This window comes from Equus quagga, chromosome 22, assembly GCF_021613505.1.
Source record: "Equus quagga isolate Etosha38 chromosome 22, UCLA_HA_Equagga_1.0, whole genome shotgun sequence".
In the NCBI taxonomy this organism is placed as follows: Eukaryota; Metazoa; Chordata; class Mammalia; order Perissodactyla; family Equidae; genus Equus; species Equus quagga.
The window spans coordinates 28,603,251-28,626,538 of NC_060288.1; positions in this window are offsets into that span (position 1 = coordinate 28,603,251).

The window sequence follows — 23,288 nt, forward strand, 5'->3', positions numbered from 1 at the left end:
TTTTTTTTTTTTGAGCAAGATTAGCCCTGAGCTAACTGCTGCCAATCCTCCTCTTTTTGCTGAGGAAGACTGGCCCTGAGGTAACATCCATGCCCATCTTCCTCTGCTTTATATGTGGGACACCTACGACAGCATGGCTTGCCAAGCAGTGCCATGTCTGCACCCAGGATCTGAACCAGCAAACACCAGGCCACTGAAGTGCAACATGCGCACTTAACCGCTGTGCCACCAGGGCAGAGCCAAGGTTTCTTTCTTGGAAGAAGCGGATGCTTGTTTGATATTCAGTCTGATTGTCTTTGTCTTATAACTAAAGATTTTACTCCACTACATGTAATCAAATATATGTATATAATATAAGAATATGTAATATAATATAATAAAAACAGATACATTGGTTCAATTTGCTATGTTACTATTTGCTTCCTATAACAAACTTGTTATACTGCCTTTCTTTGTACTTGTTTTCCAACAGTTATTCCTTTTTGGGGAACGGACTATTATTTTGCTTGTTATTTGTATTTTTGAATTTATAGATTAATGTATTTCATCAGTATTGTAATATTCTCACCATTGACTCTTCATATATGGCTTCTGCCCCATTTTTTTCTTTCTCTCCTTGAATATCAGACCATTTTACTATATTTTATTTATTTTATGTGTATGCACATGAGATGTTCTTTTCTGGTTATCCTCCATTCTGTTTCTGTACTTCTATCTGGATATTTTCTTCTAGCCTATCTTTCATATCACTGATTCCCTTTCCATTAACATACATCAATAATCCTATTTCTTTATGAAACTTTCTCCAAGTGAAGTCAGTTACTCAGCATAAAAATGTGATTATAAATATAATGTGGCTGTGTTAACACCACATAACATGTTTTCCTTTTGTCACCAATATTTATTTTCAATTACAGCATGTGTAGTTTCTCTCACTCCTGCCTTGGACCCAATAACACATCTTCACCCCAGTTCACTGGTCCCCACCTTTGGCTAGGGTCTAGTCCTTTTCTTGAAGGAGATTTCTGCCTCTGCTTCCAATGTCTGCTCACCTACTTCCACACAAGTTTGGAATACCAGCTACCACATGGCCGGCAAGTGGTGGATGAAGGCAGCCAGCTCTCTGCAACCTCCTCCGCAACCATCATATGCCGGAGAATACCAGGGCTCTGGTACAGCAGGCCTCCAACACAGACCGTGTGTAGGACAGCAATATCCAGGATTTCTGCTCTGAGGGCAGAATGTTGCTTCAATCAAAATGCAGTTTCAATGACTTATTTCATAAGGTTTTTGTGCAGGTTAATAAACCAACACATGTAAAAGCACGAGAACAGTGACTAGACCACAGGAAACACTCCGTAAACACTACTTGTTAGAACTACTCCTTAACAATGCTAATTACTAGACAGGATTTTTTGTGAGGTTATTCATGAGTTCAGTGCTCAACATCTAAAGTAAAATTAAGAAATATTAGCTGCTATGTTATACTATGTAATTATTATGTATCAAAAATAATCTGCAATAAATGAGAATATTTTGGAGTCAGATAGACTTTGATTTGCACTAACTTGCTATAAGCACTTGTGTGAATTAACCTAATTATTTCCTTCCCTGAAACATGACATATTAATGTCATCTTAATAAATGCCCTCTTAATAAGATAATATTGAATATCACATATGAATCTTATAATATAGTGTTGGTATATGCTAGGTACTCAATAAATGGCTATTTCCTTCCCTAGGATCATACTAGTTCTTCAACTTTCTTCTTCCAAATAATAAACTGCCAAAATATGTGCCAAAGATGTCCATTAATATTAACATATAATAGACAGTGATAGAAAAATAGAGTGATTCTAAATCTGATACAGTAGGGTTCTTTAAAGCCAGTACTGTTGATATAAAATACACATCGGTCTTTCCTCTTGCTTCTCTGCCTCGTTTGAATCTGTCTTCCGTGATCATTGACCATACAAAGCATACTTGCTGGAGTATTTTGTTTTCTTAAAAAACAGTTTAACTATTATTTCATCTTTTTAAATTTCAAAATTCTCGATAGATATATTCTAATCAGTACATTTTTCATCATTATTTTCAAAGCTTACTGTGTTGTATGATATCTCTAAAACAAATCTGTTTTAAAATACTGTTCTCTCAATTTTCTCATTCCAGGCACTTGAATGCATACATCCTAGAGGATGCCTGTGTCAGTTAGATGAACAAGTAGATCAATAGTGAAAGAGATATCAACTACGACGATGTGTGGTATCAATGTTGTTGATACAACATGCACAAAACCATGATCCATGTTCTTCCATAACTTTTTTTGGATAGCTACGCTACTATATTATGTGGAGGAGACTTTCTTTTTGTATTGTCTTTTGCTCATATTGCCTGTAATTGTATAAAATGAATGTACTACCTACGAGATAAATTTTAATGTTTTATGTCAGATAAATTTTACAAAGTTATAATGGGGATGCTTAAAATTAACGTGAAAGTTGATGTAAATCCATTCAATAAGAAAAACAAGAAAGTTTCTTTTTAGTCACATTCGATACTCATAGGAGATAATTCTTTGCTTCGATTATATATCAAAACAAAATACCAAGTATAACTACCATTATTGGTTTTGATAAAAATAACTAATTAGATGACAGGACAGCTATTTGAAATATAGTTTGCCATTGAAAAAACTATTGTGGCTGTCTTCTTTTTTCAAATAAATAAAGCATTGTTTAGACTCATTGGAAGTTATATTTTTATACAGCAATTTATCTTTAATTTGGTTTTAATTTTGCTTCAAATCAGTAAATGTTTTCTAATCTCTCTGATGTAAATTGTATAATAAAAACTGGCTTCATTTCATTCTTATTATGAGATTAATATTATCATATCTTTATTTATTATCACATCGTGTATTTAACAGCAAGATCTGATCAATTAGAATTTTGGAGAAGGTCAGGTGATTTAAGAGGGGTGTGGGGGTAGGTTGTGCAGTATAGACGTGTAGATGCAATACAGATAAAGACCAAGACTCAAAGCATGGAGCTTAATCAGCAAAATCATTTAATACATGAATTGTGCTAGAGCACAGCATTTCTTTTAAAAAATATTCTTCATGATTAAAGCAATTGATAATTGAAAATATGTTGAAGAGTTATATCTGTCCGTGTAGACTGGGGAGAATTACCATAAAGTCAGGGAAAACAAATACATTTCATTTAAGAAAGCCTTACTTCTGTGGAAAGTACTAAATAAATATAGCTAATAATTTTGTTCCTTTTTCTTGCCTACTTCAAATGATGTCATAGAGATATATATATATATATATACTTAATTACAACCTATGAATATCAGAGGTAAAAAAGCATACATTTAAAAAATGACACATTTGTAATGAAATTTGTAGCAGCTAATGGTATTTATCTAGTAAATACTGTGAATGGGGGAGGGAGAGATGGAGTTGACATATGGTGTCATTTAAGATGTGGTCATGAACATTGAAAAATATGCTAATGTATTTATCAACTATTTGAACTATTCTAAGGGAGAAGGATGTGTTAACTCCCAGAAATGATCAGTCTATTTTGTTTTATAGCCAGAGGGTCAGTTCCTCGCATTCAGTTGATAAAATGTATTGAACTATGTCCCTTCACCTCTCTTACTAGCCAGATAATTTTGTTTAGATGACAAGCTGGAAGCTGAAATCCTAAGGATATATAGTTGCCATTGAAAAAACTATTGTGGCTGTCTTCTTTTTTCAAATAAATAAAGCATTGTTTAGACTCATTGGAAGTTATATTTTTATACAGCAAAGTAGAATTTAAGTCACTCCAGGCAAGGTATTAAAGTGAATGGATTTTTAAGTTATGGAATAATGCACTTGCCAACATTGCACAGATGATCTACTGGCATATTCTCATGTAGTAGGTTAAAATAATCTATTTATTGAATTATCATCAGAGTGCTTCAAAGATAGGACGATCTGCTCCTTTCTATGCTCAGAATGAAATGAGTTTACAAAGCACTGTTCATGGAAAGCACCTTCCATGGCGCAGAAGGACATTGTCCACCCTCCTGTTTCTGAAGTTGTGGAAATCTCTGTCAGCTACTATGTATAGAAAAAGTATCATCTATATATTTTGCAATTGTAGAAAATAAATAACTTTCTTAAAATAAGCATTGTAAAGTAAAAATTATAAACTGGGAGTGTTTTACATGGTCCTAGAAAATATATATCTGAAGAAATGATATAATTCTGAAAAATACAAGAACCAGAACTTTCCTTTTTGAGAAAAGATATTCAAGATCCCAGTGGAACCTCTTTCTTTGTGAAGCAAGAAAAACATATTAAAATGACTTAAAATTGATTAACTTTTAATAAACTGGAAGAAAAAGAAAACAATAAAATAATACCACAGGCTTTGTGAAGGAAAACTTTCCCCAATCATGAATTAAATTCTCCCAGGGCTTAAGATACTTCCCATATGTAAATAATTCACTTATGGTTATAACAGCCATTCTTCAGCAATTACAGAGCCATGTTCTAACCTGAATATACTCTAACCAATGATTTAAAAATTTTAGCAGGTAGACTGTCTTTAATATATTTTATTTTCTTAACTAAAAGAAAAAAAGGGAGGGGAGAAGGGTTATTCAGTAGCTATGAGAAATCATTATATCAATTTAGAATTATCCAGCCCATTTCTTGTACAGTAACAAAGTTAAAACACCGTATAGACCCTTTTTCTATATGTGCCCCAGATACTTTGTTTTTCTTCCTTTGTTTTTTAAGTGAACTTATTAGTTTAATTTTTAACTTATTGAATCATTTTCCTAGCAATGTCTCCAGTGCGTGAGCCAGTATGATTCTCGGTGGGGGGCTAAATCAAAGAGGTTATTGCTTAGAAGATTATCATGACCAGTCAAGGCAGTTTTAGCCTCAAGTACATTTTTACAGGTCATTGGTTCCTACCTAAAGTAATCTTTCCGATGTTTGATTCTGGGAAGGAAAAACGAGGGAGATATGAGAGTATGTTTTCTCACTTATAATCAGGCCTTAATTGATCTCAGCAGATTTGTTAATTGCAGAGGTTACCTCAGGTAGGTCATCTATTTCCTCGCCTGTGGAATCTTTCTGTCATAATCAGCACTTTAGATGTTACACTGGGGCAGCAGAAATCCCTTTCTCTACGTGTAATCAGGGGAAGAGTTATAGCCTGTCCCTGGAATCATTTATTTGGCTTTGAGTGCAAAGTCATAAGCACAAAGGAAGGAGATAGTATGAATTTTAAGAATGGAATGCAATGATTTTTGTGAAGAGAAAGAAAATACAATATATTATTAACTGAATACTATTTACATTTCCTCATACATTTAAAACATGTTTGTTATCTCTCTGTTTTGGAGTAAGTGCTCTAATGTCATTCAATAGAAAAGATTTGCCATGAATCTACAGATGTGTTAGGTTATTTAAGTGGGGTGGTGTGAAATCTGATAAGACCAATGACAAAAGTATTGTTTTGATTAAAATATTTTGTACATTTTTTCTATTTCTCTCTACTAAATAGTTGTTTTGTGATGGTTACGTTCCATCAAAAGTGAGGTAAAATATGACTCACTTATCCTAACTAGACTACTAACTAATAACAATTATTGTCATTGATCTGTAGCTAATTTTTTCAGCAGTTATCAGATAGCTGGAGAGAATCTTATCTTTTGACATTGTTTGCCTAATGTAGTAGTATACATGATTTATTTCTAGCTAAAGAATTAGTTGGCATTTGAAGTATGGCATTGTATTTCCTTGAAAACTCTTTTAATATTCTACTTGACTTTAGAACTTAATTCCAGTCCAAAATAAAATTGGACTTTATTTCTCCACATTTCAATCACTTTCATTGTTGCTAAATGCAAGCAATTCAGGTTATCATTTCACACAATCTACTGAAGCCCTAATAATGGGGTCAAAATTTTGTTATGCAAGCATAAAAACATATTCTATTTTGGTTTCACCACTGGTTGTAGACTGAATTATCCTAAAAATGATGTTTAGTCAATAGGAAATAATTAGCTACTATAGTTATATAATGATTTACAAATATTCTATTTCTATTTTACATATTATCTTATAATCACATATGAGAATAAATTGTCTGCAGAGTGAAATCCACTCCCCAATCAGAATTAGTACCACCATCTCCACACTACTTTGTCAATTATATAGATGGAAGAAATTCTGCCTATAATAGGGTACGACTCCTATATATGCCAGGCACAATTATGCTAGTGTCTGTACACATGTCCCCATGTGTCCACAAGTTCCAGAAAAATCTAATTTTTAATTAAAAAGATGAGATGTTAAGTGAATACACTTGTATGCAAAAAGAAAATAATGTCTATAGCCAATTGATATATAAATATAACAATCTGTACTATGTCAATTCAAGAAAAGGAAACCTCTACTCAAACTAGCTTAAGCAAAAGAAAAACATAATGGATCACATTAAAAAAAACTCCTTGGGAGCCGGCCCCATGGCCTAGTGGTTAAGTTGAGCATGCTCCACTTTGGCCACTCTGGTTCTCAGGTTCTCATCCCAGACACAGACCTACACCCCTTGTCAGCCATGCTGTGGCAGTGACCCACATATGAATTAGAGGAAGACTGGGACAGGTGTTAGTTGAGGACTAATCTTCCTCGAGTGAAAAAAAAAAGAAGAAGATTAGCAATGGATGGTAGCTCAGGGCAAATCTTCCTTGGCAAAAAAACAAACCAAAAACAAAAAACAACTTCTTGTGTTAATGTTAATATCATCCCTGGTTGTCCAGGGGATCAAGGAGTGCTATCTCTCTCAGGATTATTTGGCATTTCTTTTCTCTTATGGGCTTTATTCTCAAGTATACCACTTCAATGGAGATCTAAATAATGACCCTAGCAGCTCCAGGATTGCATCCTGCCATCTTACTAACATTTACAGAATGAGTTTTCCATATGAACTCCAACTCCAATTCATTTTGAGCAATGAGCCCATTCACAAGCAAATCACTTTGGCTATGGGTTTGACTAAACAGCCCTGGGACATATGCCTTCCTCCAGAGGTGGAGTATAGGGTCAGTTCCACCCAAATTACGTGAGTAGGAGAAAGGGAACTATGTTTCCTGAAGGGAAGTTTTTAGAGCCATTACAAGAAGGCAGCAATATAAGTATTGAGTAAGTTTTACAGTCCAACATGTACAGATACACTCTTATTCTTGTAATTCAATTTGTAAAGTGCCAATGACTAATAAAATGCATCTATTCCAAAAACAGAAAGCATTCGTGTCCTCTATGCAAAGTCTTATTCAGTTACTGCATCCTGGTCCAAGTCAGAAATCTCTAAATGAAGTTCACGTGTTTATATCCGTTTCAGAGGAAGCTCCTAAGTCTCAGAAATCTGTGGTTAAATAACCAACTATCTACCATCTACCACATATGCTTTGGGATTACTACAGTTAAAAAAATCACATTTTAAAAAAAGGAATAAGTAGGAATAGCATAAAGTGGTTATTTGTTTTTAAGTATCAGTGATATCCTTTGACAAAGGAAGAGCAAAGACTGAGTGGTGCACATGAAATGCTTCTCTTGGACAGCCAATACAGCATACTTAATTCCTTTCTCTTGTAGAATTTCCCTTGACCATTGTTCTCTGTGATTTTGATCAAATGGAGTTTAGTGAGTATTCTTGCTGTAGAGTATACTGCTATTGTAGTCAACTTCATTTTAGTGTGGGTTTGGAGGCCTGAAGATTTCCATTTGTGACTGGAAAATTAAAAGTCTCTGTTTTCTGGAGAGTTTTGTCAGCAATTAAACAGAAACATTTAGGCTTTCTTTTTACTAGGAGTTTTTAAATCCCATGGGATAGTGATTAATTTCAGAGAGACTACAACCTGGAAGATGAGGAGGGGGCTTCTATCATTTAGCAACATATCACTGATTTGATCATTTCTCTAGCTCCCAGTTCAATGACTTCCATCTTGCAATCTGACTCATGGTCAATTCAAAGCATTAACTTGAGAGGCAAAAGCAGATTTAATCTTACTCTTCCAGGATGCATGCAAAGTTGTGGTTCTTTAATGAATACAACAGAAAGAATATCATTATTGTAATCTTGTCCTTATTCTTTTAAATCTTCGGGATTAACTGTCAATATTCTTTTATTATTGGTCTTGTGCAGAAATGGCCTCATTATAAAGTCTGTATTTCTTTCATTCAACTTTCAGATAGACTGGCTTTTCAGAGTATTTTTTCTCATAGGACATTACTTCAGGCTGCAAGAAATAACAAATACTTGAATATCTTGAGATATTTGTACCAAATCTCCTAAAGATCCAACTCATTTAAAAACTTGATCTAATTTCAAGATGAAACCAATGTGAAACTGTTATTTCACTACTAAATAAAGACTGCAAACTTCCCAGACAAGGCAATCTCCCATAGGAAGATTCACCCTGCCTGATATTCAAACTTTAGTCAACCAATTCCACATTTTAGGTCCTCTCATTTGCAACAAAATTCTTTAAGGTAACCAAGATTTGGATGTATGAGGGCCACACCTCTCTAGTATAGCTAATTACACTCCCACAAAATTACTGTCTGGCATCTCCTATAACTTTGGATTTTGCTATTTTGGAGTTCTTCATATCCAAAAAAGAAATGCTTCCATCAGAAGATCTAATAACAGTTCAATTGAAATGGAAGTTGAAAATGCCACTTGGCTATTTTGTACTCCTCACGTACCTAAAGTAACACTCAAAGCTATAGCTACTTTGTAATTGAGGACCTTTATTATCAATGGAAATGGAGTTCCTTCTACAAAATGCATACTAAGAGTTGTAAAATAGACCAACATGCAATCCTGTATAAGAAAGTTTAACAACGGTTTAGAGTCAGCAGGAATGAAGGTTTGGGTCACTCCATCAGTTGTAGATTCCCAAACAATTCAGGTACTGGCTAAGATCAAAAGGAAAAATGGAATGATAGTGGAGAAAGAAATTTATAACTGCTAACCATGGTCTAGTGTCTAGTTAAAACAAACAAAAAAAGTAGCTACCCATGCTTTCTTTCTAGCTCTGTGATGTATTTATTTTTTCTTTCCTTTTTTCATTATATTTTATATAATGTATGTTGGTGATGATTGTCTTTGCAATTTATTTTTTGGATTACAGCAAACTGACCAGAGATTTTGACTATAAGAGAAGAAGAATAAATATTACCCAAAGATGGATACAATGATGGATGCTATTGAGGCTTCTCTTTCACACACTAAGTTGTGTAAGTTAGAAGCATATTCTGCTGTTGTTCCTATTTTATTTCTTATTATTGAAAACTGTAGATGAATGAATATGTGAGTGGATGTTGAATTACCAGCAAGGCAACTTGAGCTCTCATTGTTTAGTCGCCAGCCATGTTTCAGTTGACCAGAGTTGCAGCTGATGTGATGTTCGGATCCCTGGACCACACTACAGCGTGGACGCTTGGCCTCAGTTGGATTAGCCAAGTCTTCCTGACTCCAGATCCTCTGGCCCTTCCAGTGGGTTTTACAAGCACTTATTTTCCCACGTAAATCACCCTTGTGATTCAAATGTTCTTACTGGTTTCATTTTCTTGCACAGAACCCTAAATGATACAGGAATGTTTTTCTTCATAAGAAAATTGAGTGTCATAACCAGAAAGAGGAGGAGTAGATACTGGGCAAGAAAGACAATTCAAATCAGAAATGAAAAATTTCCATTATTGTAGTACATAAATGTGGTGTAATGTCTTATTAGTGAGAAAAACGCACATTTAAATTTGTCAGCAACTTCTCTGAGTAGACAAAACAGAAAATCACTTTGGAATTCCCTTCTGTATGTTCTAGGTAATTAACAACAGGTTACTTTGAGTAACCAGTAGGCAATCACTGATTTGGGTAAATGGTGCAACAGGAGAGGTGCCTTAAGAATGAATGTGGCTCTTTACGTTGCTTAGAATGATAGAGTCTTTTCCCGGGGAATGGATAGACAAATCCACATACAGGACAAGAGGTCTCTCAGGAAGAAAAGATACTCTACGAAGAGCACTGCTTCCAATTGCTGTACTTTCTGGCTTTTTGGTGCCTGCAGCCCTTCTAGTTATCTTTGTCAGGTGTGATGCGATCTCCAAAGCCAAGAGATCATATGCACACAGAGGTAGAAAGGATAAACTAATGCCCTTTCTTTCAAGAATACCAGCTTCTTTTCTCTCCCCTTAGAAGAATTTACCTATCACTTTTCTACTCCCATGCTAGCTCATGTTATTTAAAATATTTCTTATTAAAAACACTTTTGCTGTAATTTAGAGGTCCTCAATTTTCCACCTGGTTATAGCTTCATTCCCTGTCATAGCAATGCCTGTGCCACACAACATCCAAGAGATGACCGTGTCAATCAAAGTCATCCATTAGAACATTTTCTGTTTTCCAAGAGCATGACTACGAAGCAAAAATTTTAAAACCCAACACACACAGACACCCATTATAGTTTATAATCTGATTTTGCATGAGAAGTCTGAAAAAACTACAATGATAAAAGTTGTGAGCATCTTGCTCCAAGACATTGACAATATTCTGATTTTTCAGTATAATGTGGATTCTTTAAAAATTAACTTCTCATCTTCTGTGTAGCTAAATATTTTGAAACTATGTAATTTTTCCATCATAGAAAAAGGAATTTAGAGACATATTTCTTGGCATATCATTCCAATGGGAGTTTCATGCAAAAGTAATATTTTAACAGCAGGCTAGAAGGAAGACTCATTGCCTTGTCAACTGCCAGTTACAAAATTAGACACAGCCTTAAAGGGAATAAATGGGGGATTAAAATGTTTTTGAAGCTGCTCATTTGTCTAAACTTTATTAAAATTTCCATGAAAGGGTAATGATATTGATCGATATATTGTCATATATACAGAACAAAAACAAAGTGAATGGAAAAGAATGATAAATTATTTCATCTTGAAAATTACCATTACTGATGGCCAGTGCTATCTGAACAGTATTTAGCTGAATTAAGCAGATGTTACACTTCTATTTCTGAAGAAAGGAATTTACTTCAAACCAAAACATACCAGGGCAAATCTCAGAAAAGATAATGTGAAGGTTTAGAACAATCACAACTCTCTCAGATGAGATGTCATTAGCAAACCACTATTTCATCTAAAATAAAATTTATATCATGATCATACCTGTTATCAATATCCAACGTTTATATATATTTACCTCAAAGATTAATTTAGGATATAAATCATGAATTATTATATCATTTTGCTTCTATTTCTTTTAATGTCTGTGTTCTTTCTTGTTTCAGAGATATATATTCTGAGTTCTTCCAGAGTCCTTTGGGCTAGTACCTTTACTTTTGATGGATTTGGCTTTGCAAATAGATTGATGTCTACTTTTCATTTCTCTTTACAAATCACCTTTTCTACTCTGAATACGTTTTTCTGTGTGTGAATATATCAATTTACGCAAAAGCAAAGGACTGGAAGGTGCATACGCCAGACTTGCTGGAGCAGTATTTACGTGAAAACCTCACGAACAGAAAAGTGGTGGCCGATGTGCCCGTTCCCAGGTGTCTGTTGCATTTGGGGCCCCCAAAGAGTGGTCAGTGGGGTCTTTAAGCAACATGCGCTTTTTTTTTTCTCGTTTGTAAAATTAAGGGAAACTTTATTTAATCTTTTTAAATCAGTCTAGTTTAAAAATGAGTTGAGGTTAAGAGAGAAGAACATGAAATCTAATAGAGTGTCAGACGGACAGACAGGAGGCAGGACGGGCTGGTCAGGGACTCACACATCAGATCTTCTCCATCTTGCAAATGAGGTGGTCAACAGATTCTGGACAGTTCAGTACTTTCTTTAGTCTTCTGCTCAATGGTCTTCTCCAGCGAGTGAAGCGCATCTGCTTCTTCCTCAGGCTCCCTGGAAGGCCAAGGTCTTCCATTACCTCCTTCTGTTTCTCAAACCGCTTGCACAGGTCAGAGAAAGATTTTTCCATGGAGATCAGGGGTGCAGTAAGCTGGTCTTTTTCTTTCAGAACCTTCTGGATCTCGCCTTTGGTAAATTCCTTCCGATTCTGGGCCTCCTTCGGGCGTGGTACCGCGTCCCCCAAGCCCGTCCGAGGCCTTCCCCATCTCCTTCCCATGGAGCTGATCACGCCCGCTGTGCAGCAACAGGGTCTCCTTTAGTGTCGCCTCCACCGCCGCATCCAGGTCCTCCCGGCTGCCCTGCAGCTGGGCCACGGGGGGACCCCTGGCCGCAGGGCACTGGAACACTGGGCTCCCCCCAGCGGCGCCCCAGGCCGGCCCCCGAGGAGGCGTCCACCCCGCGCGCGCCGCTGTTGCTGGGCCGCGGCGCCGTCTCGGAGGGCGCGCTTAGGGGCGCGCCAGCTGGCGGTGCGAGGACGGCTTCCCAGGGCCGAGCCCACGCCCGAGGGGACCCACACCGATGCCAGCGCGCATGGCCCGGAGCTGCAGCTCGGCGCGGCTCGGAAGCGCTCCTCCCTCAGGTCTGGCTGCGCCGAGGAGGCCGCGAGCTCAGCGCCGAGACCAGGGCGCTGCCCGGACGGCGGTGCGAGCGCTGCGCCTGAGGTTCGCCGTCCACCGCTCGCCGGCCGGGGTCTGCACCCCGGAGTGCCCCGAGGCCGCCCGCACCGCGCTCCGTGGGAGCCCCCTGGGCCGCCGATCCCCTGCCTGCCCGGGGACCGGGCCTCCCCGCCCTCGCGAGCTGGCTGGAGTTCAGGTCACCCAGCCTGTCCCAGTCCGGGTGGTAGAAGCCCCGGGAGGGGACCGTGCCCTCCCTGCTCCTTGAGGCCTTGTCCTGCCTCTCCTCCGGTCTCTGGGAGGGAGGTTTGGGGCCTTGTCTCTTCCCCAGCGTCCTTGGTGGGGTGGCCGTTTGCTGGTGGCATCATCGGAGAAGTCAAACTCTAGCATTCTAGGTGTACTCCTCCCAGCGTGGGCCATTTGGCCATCGGCCTCTTCCTTCTGAGGACTCAGGGGTCCCCAGGCAGGTCTGGAAGGGGTCTCCTCCGTGGCCTTCTGCAGGGCGAGAACCAGGAGGGCAAGGAAGCAGAGCCCCCAGGTGAGCTTTCTCCTGCGGCTCTGCGGGGGGCCTCTGTGCTGTCTTGGAACGCCATCCGGGAGCGTCTTCCGGTCCTTCCTCTGGTTATCTCTGCAGCTGGGACCATCACATGACCTGGCAGAGCCTAGGCTTTATCATCATTTCACCAACACAGGTTCATGGTTGAAGTAATAGCATCCCCTCTTCGGCTGTGGTCCGGAGCCTGGGGTTGAAGTTTAGCAGCTGCATCTGTGTGAATAATGCATGAGCGGGTTGCATGGTTTGCTACTTCAACATTCCTAGTAGGGAGACGACAGCCTTGCCCCTGGCATGACCAACGCTTGGTTGAGGTTGAACCATTGCTGTTCATGTTGGCCCTGGTCATTTTTCAGGGAGCTTTGTGCGGCACCAACCTCTGTTTTGACAGACCAACCTACAAGGATGTCTTGCCTAACTTATATCTCTCCCTGATAAAAAATTTTCGGTAAAACATGAACAGTAAGTTTACTATAAAGCAAAGAATATATTATCATCTTTAAATTTGTAATGTCTTTAAACTTGTGACTTGAAGGGCCGGCCCGGTGGCGCAGCGGTTAAGTGCGCACGTTCCGCTTCTCGGTGGCCTGGGCTTTGCTGGTTCGGATCGCGGGTGCGGACACGGCACCACTTGGCACACCATGCTGTGGTAGGCGTCCCACATATAAAGTAGAGGAAGATGGGCACGATGTTAACTCAGGGCCAGGCTTCCTCAGCAAAAAGGAGGAGGACTGGCAGTAGTTAGCTCAGGGTTAATCTTCCTCAAAAAGAAAAATAAATAAAATAAAAAAATAAAATTATGACTTGATTATAGTTTAATATGCATAATTATAAAGTTAAATCATAATTTAACATGTATAAATATTTGCCACATATTTGAAAGGTAAAACAGAAAGCTCAGAAATTATTATAAATATGACTGCTATGCAGTTTAATTATAAAAATTACAGTGTCAACAAATAAGCTTTCACAAGTCCCACAATGGAAAACTATCCACAGAGTTTCATTCTTGTTTTGTTTTAATAGAAATAATGTATTCATATGGTAAAAGAAAAAAATTTAATCATACAAAGATAAATTATATAGATTGTATGATACTCCTTCCATAATCGCCAAATCATAGCTTGTTCCCTAGAAATCATCACTTCTTAAAAAATCTAGTTTTATTTAATTTGATCATTACCACCGTAATTCTAATGAATACAATTAAAACACAATATAGCAATTTGAGATCACATACCCATCTCTCTATTCTTAGAGGCAGTAAATGTAGGATACAGCCTCTGGAAGCTGATTTTGGTCTTGAAAAAAATACCTGAATGTTCTGTGGCTACATTCTCTAATTTTTAAATAGAATAATAATAGTATATATCTTATAAGTTATTGTGAGGATTCATTAAATCAATATACATACAGTATTCAGAATTACATATAATGCGTAATAAAGATTCACATAATGTTATTATTAGTAATAGGAGCAAATTGAAGGCTATAAATCTCATACCCTCTAACTCATCTTTTATTTTCCACCTCCTTTCTCAAGTTTTTGTTAATTATATAATTCATTATTCCTCTCTTAGTTAACCTTTATAATTTAAAATAGGGTATAAATTTGTTTTTGGTCCATCAGATTTAGATATATTTATTTATTGATGATATTCATTGCTTCCTTATTCTCAAATATAAAGAAAGTGGCATAGCTGTACTCCCCTCCACCCTCTGATTTGTTTTTTCTCTACTACTGTCAGGGTTTCTATCATTGGTACCTATACTGTATCTGTAACAGCATACACTGTTTGGTTTAAAGATTGATTCTATATATTGAAAAACATTGAACGCTATTTAATAGTAGCTAACAGTTATGGGTTATCTTGTGCTAGACACTCTGCTAAGTACTAAGTACATGAGATAAATTCTCTCAATTTATGGTCAAACTAATCCTGTGAGAAAGGTTCTATTTTTAGAACTCTACTTTATAAATGAGGTTCCATTTTTAAAACTCTATTTTATAGATGAGAACACTGATGTATAGAGCAATTTTAGAAAATTCCTAAGACTTAACACCTAATAAATGAAGGAAATTCATACACAGCCAATCTGCCACCAGGGACTGCATTTTTAAAAAGTATGTTATGATGCCTCTCAAATATATTCACAAATCAGCACAATGGCTATGTAAATATTATTAATGACATAATGAAGTACAGTGATGGACTCATAAGGAAGAAAATGTAAATATTTTTTTTACACCACTTGAGGGAGAATATTTAAACCTTCAGATCCAATGCATTCTCTTTCTTACACTATTATCAATTGCTGAAAACCATGTCCTATGTTAGATCGCTTTATAATCGAACCATAACTACTTATACTGTGGGTTTTTTCTGTGCTTTTGTGGAGTCTCTAGTTAACTCTTTTTGTATATAGATGAATCATATGAAAATATTGCAATTCCTATGATGCACATTTTGCTGACTGGGAACTACTTTTTTGTTGACCAAGGAGACGTCTTTATCTTCGAATTTCCCAATAAAATAAATTTAATGAGATTAATTTTGCTAATAAGATATTCTTCATGGAGCCTCCTTTGTCTTTCTTTTTCTTTGAATCTTTGTTTTCACTTTCCTGGAGTACATTCCTATGTTAGTTTGGATATTGGAGTTGGCTGAATTAGAATGACTCCAAATAATAGTGATTTTTAAAAAGAGAGCTTATTTCTCAGGTAGCTGTAAGATAACGCATCTCTATAATTGTCAGACTTCTGTGTCATTTCTCTGTCATCCTCAACACGTGGCTTTATTCTTGTAATCCAATATATATACACCAATTTCCTCTACCGTGTCACTATTCATGCACTAAAAAGGAAAGACTGGGAAAGGCAGTGATGTATAGGGGAGGGTTCTCTTTTTGTTAAAGGAAGAACCCTGACAAGTCTTTGCCTTTATTGCCGTTGTCAAAACCTGGAACACAGAGCCACACCTAGCTGCAAGAGAGATTGGGAAAACTTTTCTTTAGCTGGGTGACCAATGCCCAACTAGACGCTCTTACATTGTGAGAAGAGATAGCAGAAGGCAGCTGGCTATCTCTGCCACACTTCATTCTCTTGAAAAGCCAAAAATACACCTGCCTTTCTTTTTATTCACACACAGAATTCACAGTTCTCTCCCATTATGTCATCCACCTTAGGCTTTTTGGCTGACGTGTTGTATTCTTTTTCAGGCCTAATTATAGTTCCGTGTGGTCTGACCACGTAGAAACTAAATCTAAAAATAAAAAAGAACAAAGGCAGATTATTTGCACATCCTGCCCCCATGCACACCAAATATATGATGGTTTGGTAGGAATAGGTAGTTGCGATACAACATATGATTTGAAGAAGAGAAAATAGAAAAAAAAAAACACTGAAACAACTGGTCTGTAGTTATCATCTGGTAAGCCCCTTTGTCAACCCTCTGCTGCTTTCTGGGAGAAATGCCTTTGTCCTTTGCTGTCTGTTGACCTTGGTTGTGCTTTCTAAGTGGTCCTTCCTTTTCTTTTACTCTCTGTACCCTTTTTGAGGTCTGCAGTGCATTTGAAGCTAAATTTTTGCTGGCCCAGTTTGGGATAGAACAGTCATAGCCTTCTGCAGACTGACATGTAGTCTCTTTAACAAGACATTGTAAGGAAAAAAAAGTAGGTTTCCAGTCTTTTTGCTTTTTGTCAGTTTACTGTACAAATAACCCTGACAAAGAGCCCATCTGGACATAGAGATTAAACCTGAACACTGTCACCTCTATGTAATGGTCTTGGTGGTTTGTCCTTCAAGATCTCTCTCAGACTACAGGAAACTACAATTGGGCCAGCTGTTGAATACTTACCAGTCAACACTGAGTCTGGCAAGCTGCATTGTTGGTGACAAGTGTGACGGCTATTCAATTTTTATTCCTTTGTAGATAACCTATTTTTTCATCACAGAGATATTTTAGAATTGTGTACATTCCATTAGAATTTTGAAAACTCTTATCTATGTGTCTAGGTCAGGGAACTCAGTGTTCTTTTCAATTAAAAGATTTGATTCCTTCTGCAACTATAGTAATTATTGTAGATGGGCAATGTGCAATGGTGGGAGTAGAATGGTTTATTTGACAATCATTTAATTAGTTGCCATAGATATTTTCTGTCTTCCTGATCTTTGTCAAAGTATTTATACTCCTATAACCAATGTTATTAGAAATGTGTTATATTTTTTACGTTTACTGTAATTTTAATGGGATTTTGAGGGGAAAATTAAATATAAAATGTGTTCTTAATCCATTCCCATTTAAAACTTCAAAAACATACACAAATGTGAATAAAGACTAGAGCTTTACAGGTGAGAATATTTACCAGGATAATTTCCAGCTCCCAGATTTTAGGAAACCAGAAGCATTTTAATAATATAAATACATCTTTCTTTTTATCTACAATAAGCATAAAAGTAACTTTATAAATTCATTTATTTTTACTTTTAATTTTTTGCTGCCTTTCAAATATTTAATATTAAAATAATCAACATTTTTCCTATTCCTAAGTTAGATTCTGAGTACTTTGAAAAATAGAGCGAGTTAAAATGATTGACTAAATATATCACAATCTCTTCCGTGACTGCAACAGTATGAAAAGCAGGATGTGTTTTACATGTAAATAAATATGATTTGGGCCTATGTTTCTCATCTCAGATGATACTAGAACCTTCTGAATGATGGCTTTATGTTAATAAATCTCTGGACTTTGAGACACTGCTTGAGCTGTTGGAAATCACAAAATAGGTGCACAGTGGAGCACTGGAGAGGGGTCTATGTGTGTATTTATATAAACACAAATAAATATTTGTATTTAAAGTGTTATTTGTTACACATTTTTAATGCATTGACGTCATATGAAACTTTATTGGTCAATATTTAGAACTATCTTTTGTGTATCTCTGTGTACACATACACATATGCATCTATCTGTGTATGATTTAATTAAATGAGGAATCCACATGACTTCTCAGCTTATTTTGGTAACATGCTCATTTTTTTTCTCCAAAGACCCTAAAGAACAATGTACAATAAATAAAAAAATACTCAAATGTTATTCTTTGTTTTGATATTTGACATAAATCAAATAATTTGCTTCCCTATGGTTCTAAACATATATGATGAATGAGGCAGATTGTTCCAATGATAAAAATTCTTCCCTGTGTGTATTACTCCTTTAGACTTTGAACCTACTTATTATATAATTACCAGTTCATGAGATTTTTGAAATATCATGTTGTGAAATATTCCTATCATTGGCTAACTTTGCACTTGAAAACTATATTTTAGTGAATCTATGGGAACACGAGTAAAATTTGAGTGAATTTAAGAAAAATGAGAAGAGGTTTTGCAAAGGAGAGAAAATAGCTTGCGTGGTAGATGTTTGGGAGAAATAGTATCAAGCAAATTTGTGTTGTTCATTTTGTTTTGTTTCTTAGTACATAAAAACAAAATATTTTTGTGCTCCTGAGAAGAAAGCACCACAAAATGTAAAATCAGTAAGAGTGAGAGGAAAACTGCTAGAGCAATATATTTAAATGGAAAGAGGATTGGATCTAGTAAATAAATGGAGGGGTTGGCTTGGCATAATAACTTTGGAGTTCTTTAAGTTAACAGTTTGAAAGGTAGAGAGTATGGGGTACAGATGCTGATAGGTGGGTGATGTGGTACTGGGAGTCTGTGAGGCATATTTCCTAATGTTGAAATTATACCAGTAAAGGGTAAATCAAGACATCCCCTTAAATTAGGGAGAAGGGAGGAGAGTTGGTGGTTTGAGGAGAAAAAAAGGTATAATGGAGCCATCTAGGAGAGTGGGAAATGAAGGACCCAGAGAGGTACCATTGTTGGACTGCCTAAAGGTCACTTAAGGTTTGTGTCAACAAAAGTGAGGTCGATGAGATGTGTGGATGCAGAAATAAAGGTAGACAGTTGGATTTAATGAAAAAATGGTGCTTTTGCCAAGTGAGTTTGAACAGTGAGAAAAAGACAGGAGAGTCAAAAAATTATGTGAAAGAAACATTTTGATTGACACTGGCATTTAAACTAACTAAGGTCAAAAGGACACCAAATGGGCAAGGGGCAGTGAAAATGCAGTAAAACTTGGAACCCCTATGGGGTCGAGGGATGCTTGCAGCCTGAGTCTTTCAGGAATTGATCTCAAATGCTAGGCAGCAGTGGTCAGACAAAGGGATGCATGAAATTGAGATCATCAAGGGTATGCAGATATTGGTAATAACAAGGTCTGTGGTGAATTACTTATGTAGGGTGAAGAGTAGAGCATTAAAGGAGAGGATTCAAGGAAGTGAGATCTTAGGGTATTTGAAGGATCATCCAAATACATACTGAAATCATGAAGAATTAAGACAAATGACGTGTAAAGAGGATGACAGTGAATTAGGGACTGAAGTCAACCAAAAATAATGGTGGATAACTTAGGTATTAGGAAGTGACATCAATAAGTTTTGTAATTGGTGATATAAAGTGATGATGAGCTTTAAAGCTGGGATGTTTTGGGGAAACTTGAAGGAAAATGGTCTCAAGGATGTAATGTAGAGCAGGAAAGATACCTATCCTATACCCAGAGCCAGTGGTGCAAGGTCTTTTCAGGGGCATGGAGAACAGTCACCCCTTTAGAAGACTGTGCAGAAACACTGAGCTCTCCAGCAGAGTCCAGGCTCTGGACAAGAAGAATAAGGAAATCTTCAGAGAAAATATGAAAGATAAGTGGATGTTGCAGATGATGGGCCATACATTTTGGAAGTAACATTTTGAGAATTGAGGAAGGATTAAAAGTGATGAGAATAAGGAAGATTTACATCATTTTGTGAATTAGAGTGTGTGAGAAGCCTGGTAAAATGAGTCTTAGGCTTCCTGTGATGACCTATTTACACAGGATGAAAGGATGTAACGAAATCAATTCCATCATATTTGAGACATATAACAGTGGTGAGGCTCTGAGTGTTGGAAGGGAAGGAGAGTAGATGTCTGGGGCTCACTCATGATCTCTGTTGGAGGAGGCCAAAAGGTGAGCTAAGTAGATTTTGGGTAGAGGGAAAAGCAAGTGCAAAGACTCTGAAAAAAGCAAAGCCCACTTGCATGTTCAAGAAACAACAAAAAGGCCAGGTAGAATGAGGATAATTGAGATTAGGTCAGAAAGGTGGCTGATGGTCAAATCATATAAAAACCAGTAGACACTAGAAAGACTTTAATTTAGAGTGAGATGAAGAGTCTTTGGAGGGTTTTGAGCAGAGGAAAGGTCTTATCTGACTTTAAAGGCTAATTTGGGATCTGTGTAGAGATTGGTTAGATAAATATCCAGGCAAGCAAAAGATGGTAGCTTCGAAAAGGTACAGGTGGTGGAAGTATTGCAACTTGGTAGGATTTTGCATACACTTTGAAATGAGAGCCAAATAGATTTGTTGTTGGAATGGATATACACTTGAAGGACAGAGAGGAGTCCAAGATAATTTAAGATCTTTGGTCTAGCAACTGACAGTTGTTTCCATTTACTGAGATGGAGAGGGCTGATGAAGTTGCATCCACGGAGGAAGAAAGTCAAGAGTTCTGTTTCAAAGTATTGTATTTAAGTTGTCTATTAGACATGCAAATGGCAATGTTGAATGATAAGTTGGTTTTGTGAGTCTGAAGTTCATGGATGAAGTCAGGGTGGGGGATTTAAGTTATGTTAATATTTTATTTATTCTTTTGTTTACATTTTCCCTTAAAATATCATAGTTATACTATTAGTATTATTTAGTCAACCTTTTACCATTTCTCTGTATATTTTAAAAATATGACTAATACTTTCCTCCTTTTTTAACTTTCTCGCTCCTACCTCTGCTTTGTTTCTTCTGGAAGTTACGCTTTTTCTTCTGTACCTATTAACTCTTCTTTCACGGCTTCTATCTCTGTGAACATTGCCTTTTCCTCTGGGAGCACTGTCCCATTTCATTTGCCTGCTCGTTAAATGTCTTCTCATTCTGCTCTTATTCTGATATTCAGCTCATTATTAAGCTTTCATATTTTTCCCACAAAAAAATTTTAATTTTGCAAGTCTCTAGTATGTTACCTTATGGATGCATTGCCCTCTCATATCACTCTGAAATTATTTTTAATATTTATTTTAGTGTCTTTATCTGTTGCTTTTTTTTTTAAAGATTTTATTTTTTCTTTTTATCCCCAAAGCCTCTGGTACATAGCTGTGTATTTTCAGTTGTGGGTCCTTCTAGCTGTGGCATGTGGGACACTGCCCCAGCATGGCCTGACGAGTGGTGCCATGACCACGCCCAGGATCTGAACTGGCGAAACCCTGCGCCACTGAAGCAGAGTGTGCGAACTTAACCACTCGGCCACGGGGCCAGCCTTTTTATCTGTTGCTTTATATGTTAACTTTCATTTCATTATTTTTAAAATTATTTCCTGTTTATTGAATTTGATCTCTCATTTATGGGACTTTTTCTGAAAGTTTTGCTCATTTTTTATTTCATACTTGTATTTTGAATCTAAGACTTTTCATTGTCCTGTTTTATGAGTACTAGGTTAGCTTGCTATACCCTGCCTACAGCAATGGTGTGGAAGCAGTGACATATATTGCCAGAGGGCATGCCTATGACTAGTCTTCTGGACATGGAAACTTTTCATTCATCTCAGTGCCACCTGCACAGGGTTCTTTCCTGCTTTCTGTCCAAAGGGCCCACACTCTGCTCCTTCTCCTAGGCAGATGTTTCTGCTGCCTCCCATTTAGCATAAGTAAGTGAGGGGAGAAGAGTCTAATTAGCCTGGCTGCTCCTCCAGACAAACATCCCAGGGGTTTTCCTTACTCCCAGCATTGGCCACATTTTAGTTCAGAGCAACTCTCACAGCAAACAGGTTGCTACAAAAGTAAGAGTATACCCAGAGTTTAGTACTAATCTTCTTACTGAATATATGTCAGGCCTTAGGCTAAGCACTTTGTGTGGAGTTAACTGTTTCATCCCCACATCAGATCTATGAAATAAATCCTATTATTATCCCCAGTTTGCAGAAGAGGTTAGTATCAGAGTCCAAATAATTTACCAAGATCAAATGTAAAATCCAATTCTAGACAGTTTGTCTACAGGGTCCATGCCTAATCCTCCATGACTTACTACCAAGGTGCAGTGATGGACTATTCCATGTGTCTTCTTTTCAGTAATCTGGGTGTTAATCCCTTGTCCATTTTGTGTCTCTGATTTCAGGAATGACTCCTCTTTTCTCCTCCTGTCTTTTCTTAGTGATGTTCTTTTGTCTTTGGCTTTTCCCATGGGATCTTCTGAGTTTTTAGAGAAGTGGTAAGTGTTATGGGTAAAGTATTTTTAGCAATTATTCTATCTATGTTCATCATTTTAAGTCAAACTACAACACAGAAGCATTTAAAGTTTTCAACACTGCTAATTGTGCTGTTTTCATTGTTTCAATTTTCATCCTTCGTGTTTGAATATGAAAAGAATCCAGGGTAAATCTAAATCCTCTTAAATTATGTACAACATTGTGCTTATGTCTGCATGTGTATTATTTTCCTGTGGAAAGGGTCCAAAGATTTCATTAGATCTTAAAATTGTTGTAAACCACAAAATACATTATATAGGGAAAACATGTCCCTACATACACATATAATACTACTGTTTTCTAAGCAAAATGGGAACCTAAAAAATGCATACAAACCTAGCTACATGAAATGAAAAATAAATATTTTCCTCTGGATTTACCATCTAAATAAGAGTGAAAAGAGATCACTAAAGCACAAAAAGGCTAGATCTTGTAAATATATAGGAACACAACAAATAAACATTTCTTATTTCCTCGTAAAATATAGCGTTATTTACAAACAACACACAAAATAGCTCTAATGGGAGTAAATATGTATTATCGTTCTAAATCAAGCCATAACTAATGAAACTCTGGGAAAGATTTAGTTTATACTGAGGCTAGGTGTCTTGCAAATGAAAAGCTATTTAAGTGCTAAAATCAATTGATGATATAATACCATGTTTTCTGATGGGAATAGTGCACAAAAGATGCCTGGAAGTTATTTGTTACAATGGCTAAATGAGATTCTACCTCTGGTTATTATCAACCCAT